The sequence below is a fragment of the Scylla paramamosain genome, chromosome 23, assembly GCF_035594125.1.
Source record: "Scylla paramamosain isolate STU-SP2022 chromosome 23, ASM3559412v1, whole genome shotgun sequence".
Taxonomy (NCBI): Eukaryota; Metazoa; Arthropoda; class Malacostraca; order Decapoda; family Portunidae; genus Scylla; species Scylla paramamosain.
This window is the reverse complement of record NC_087173.1, coordinates 21,432,016-21,435,568: the sequence shown is the minus strand read 5'-3', so window position 1 is coordinate 21,435,568 and position 3,553 is coordinate 21,432,016. Positions and strand designations below refer to the sequence as shown.

At 42.3% G+C, this 3,553-nt stretch overlaps 1 long non-coding RNA gene across 1 annotated transcript in view; it reads right to left on the bottom strand.

The window, feature by feature from the left end:
- Positions 1 to 283: 283 nt before the first annotated feature.
- Positions 284 to 3,553, bottom strand: part of LOC135112404 (uncharacterized) — a 15,978-nt gene continuing 12,708 nt past the window's right edge. Inside the window, exon 3 of the long non-coding RNA XR_010274351.1 lies at positions 284 to 2,464. This is a non-coding gene — a long non-coding RNA (uncharacterized LOC135112404). The remainder of the gene's footprint in view (positions 2,465 to 3,553) is intronic.

The following is a 3,553-nucleotide window of genomic DNA, read 5'->3' as shown; positions in this document are numbered from 1 at the left end:
GATGCATGCAAGGTGGCTGAGATGACGTGATGTGTGAGCAGCCTGTGTGTGAAGTGGTTGCTGGTCTGGCTCACTCTTCTGTAAATTTTCGAGGGGCAACAGTGGCATGGAGGAATGCTTTGGACATTCTCGTGGAAGGAAAAGGTCAAGCAGGATTAAGGAATGGAAAACGAATGTAGCTAAGCAGGAGAGGAACACAGGGCAAGCCTACGTCAACCGGAACATACCGGTATTGTTACTTTACACAGAACGGATGACCAGTAATGTTGCGAAAATTATACAATTTGTTCCGAAAATTATAAAATTTATTTAAGAAATTTTCGAAATATGAGCAAAACGGAGAGTCGTAAGAATTTCAGGCTTACGTGCCTAAAGTGTACACAAATATACAAAAGCCAGCAGCTAGCACAACCCTACACAGGAGCAGGGAGACTTCCCAACACTAGCGTCCCTGCAGTGGAACTTTTCAGGTCTTCAATGAACGTTTTTTCCCTCCACTCTAAGCACTCTAATCCAGCAGTTTGTCTTCATCGGCGTCCTCTCATCGTCACCGGCTGCTTGTAGGGAGTTAGAGGGAGTTGTCTGGGTCCTCACGATGCACTAGAAGAATCGTAACTTGCCCGAAAGCACAAGAGACATCAGGGCAGCAAGATGGCTCACCTTCTCATGGTTCAAGGTCAATGGTGCTGTGTACTTGAGGCAGAGAGGAATGACACAAGTTTAACAAGTCTCATGCCCACTGTATACTGTTGCTATGTTGGTGTCACTGTGTCATCTGTAGTATGGGTTTTTCTTTTATCCGCAGAAAACACATGAACTGTTATGGTTAATTTTTCTTTCATTGACATCTAATTAAGGCATTTGTTTTGTGTCATAGGAAATGCACATACTGTTCAAATTTAAGTTTAAGCACTGCATTGTATTTGTAATTATACTTTCATGTTTTATAAAATATCTTGCGCAAGAAGTCTACAGCAGCTCTCTAGTGTGACAAGATCTTTGGAAACAGTGATCGTTAACAATAAGAGTATTCAAAGCTTCCCTGACACATATGATGAGAAAAGGCACCGGGATTCGAGAATGTCAAATCTTGTTAACGACCCCAAAGCGCTAAGTGATTCAATTGTTGTTTGTACTTGACATTGCTAACAGCCACTAAACTAGTCCATACATTATGCACTATATGTATACGTAGTTACGTCACACTGTACAAATATTCGGACAAAAATTACTGTCAGAAAATGAACTCCGCCTATCCCGAGTTGTGGGTGGTCACAGCGGAGCTCTTGATACAACGCAGCTGGTGAGTCGATGCATTCATTCCTTCAGACTCAATGATATCTCTTCTTGCACCAATGTGTCTAATGATAAATTAATCTTCCACTGGTGATATTTACGAAACCCTAATTACATCTTTGGTGGATCAAGTGACCTGTGGATGGTGCCTCTCACATGATTAATTGACCTTCTTTCCCCTCTCCTAAACATTCTTCACATAAACACCTCTCCTCACACGTCTGACAGTCACACACACACACACACACACACACACACACACACACACACACACACAAAGATAATGTATAAATGAAGCCTTTATAGAAATGCATGGAGTTGATATGTACTATAATTAAACAGGAGTGAAGATTAGCACATTATCAAATAATAAACTTGATAACCAATATGATCATCATTCTCCATCCATCTTACAGTCGGCTATCATTAAGTCATATGATTACATTCATCTATGTTCAATATTATTCCTTTCCTTGCTCTCAAAAGAAAAATAAATAAAATAAAAATAAAATAAAATAAAATAAAATAAAATAAATAAAGAAATAATAAAAAAAAAGTGGTATAAAAGAAGAAGACACAGTTGTGACGGACACACAGGAACAGGCCAATGACAACAGATAGAATTGCCAGTGTGTACGGAAATTCCGCGGCTCAAAACAAATAATTCTATGCATTTTTTTTTTTTTTTCTACTTTCAAAAGAGAGGAGGTGGTAAACACCTGCCGAAACGATCATTACTCCCAGTGAGGTCTGAAGCACTGGATCAGGGGGTGCTGTGGTCCTATCAATAACCCAGCTGTGACCTCACTGAACGTTTCCCTTTGTGTCTCACAATACAGGGGGGCACATCACTTCTGGCCACCACCGTGCTTACAGAAGTGTTTAGTCCAGAAAGCTTAAGGGTGAGGGTACATATCGTCCTCATGAATCACGCCAGGAACTGCAAGCCTCCCTCCTGGCGGCTGTGGTCGAAGGGCCGCCACTAACCCAATGGATTTATAAAGTTTGTCAGATCACCTCGCACAGTAATGTTGTTAGTGTTAAATGCTATGCAGAAATTTAAATCCACTGGGAATCGGACATACGTGGGTATTCGCAAACAGATTTCCTCAGACAACGGCACTGTCTCCAGGTCTTCGGGGCGCAGGTGAAGCCTCCTCGCTGTGTTCTGCAATTAAAGGAGCAGTGTTATGGACGGCACGGAGGCGACACTAACGGCTATCTTAAATAAATGAGAGAAGTTTGCCGAAGTCCTTGGCTAAGAGAAAATGTCAGCCAAAGATATGAAGAGACATTTGCGGAATCAATTTCCGAAACTTTCCACCTCCTGAAATAGACTTCCTTGGAACGAGTCTAATTCTTGAAACGAAAGAGACATGAACGGCGCCGGATTTTTCCTACATCGGAGGTGGAAAATTTAAATACTAATCAAGTCATGAATTTCAAAGCCACGAGGGAGCGAGCGGCCTGGAAATGACAGCGCCTATAGTATTTCAAACTCACGATGACCCACCAGGTGTTGTCCGCTTTATTGCCACATATTGAACCAAACATTCACTATAAACTGGTAACTGTCCACTAACCAGGGTATATTAGCATGAAATGTTCTAAATACCTTTTGATTTTTGCATTAGATAGTAAGTGATATGAATAATTGTTATATATATAAAGAAAAGAAGATACTTCATGAAAAAATGTGGCATATCAGGTCAGTTGACGTTGCCACCTGCTCCCGACCCAGAATCTAACGGGAGTGGGTGGGGGAAGGGTCGCCTCGACACAGGTGTGCGACTGAGTCATTCACCTCTTGGTAGCCAGGATGGAAGGTCACAGCGCTAACTCCCCGTCCCGCGCTGTGCTGCACAGCCAGGCCAGGGAATTGGTCTTTAGGGTGAATAGGTACTTCATACAAGAGAAGGCCAAAAAATAAATATCAGAGTTTCATTCTCTCTTATAAGCACGTGTGGGTGTCTTGATTCTTATAACAAAGTCATACATGCAAATAAAGAGAACGGTTGTCTCCGTTTTCTGAGGGGGTGGGTTAGATTTGGCACCGCCGCTCCTTGAAGCGACCAACACCTGGTGGGTCATCGTGAGTTTGAAATACTTTAGCGGAGCGCAATCCTATTCCTGTACGCTTGGCTCCCTCTCCTACTGGGACTGATCTCAAATGCCACAGAGATGCTGAGTCGAGTTCACATAGTACTCTTCCTATTGATGCCGTTAAATCCTCAGTAAAGTGTCCCTACATAGAACC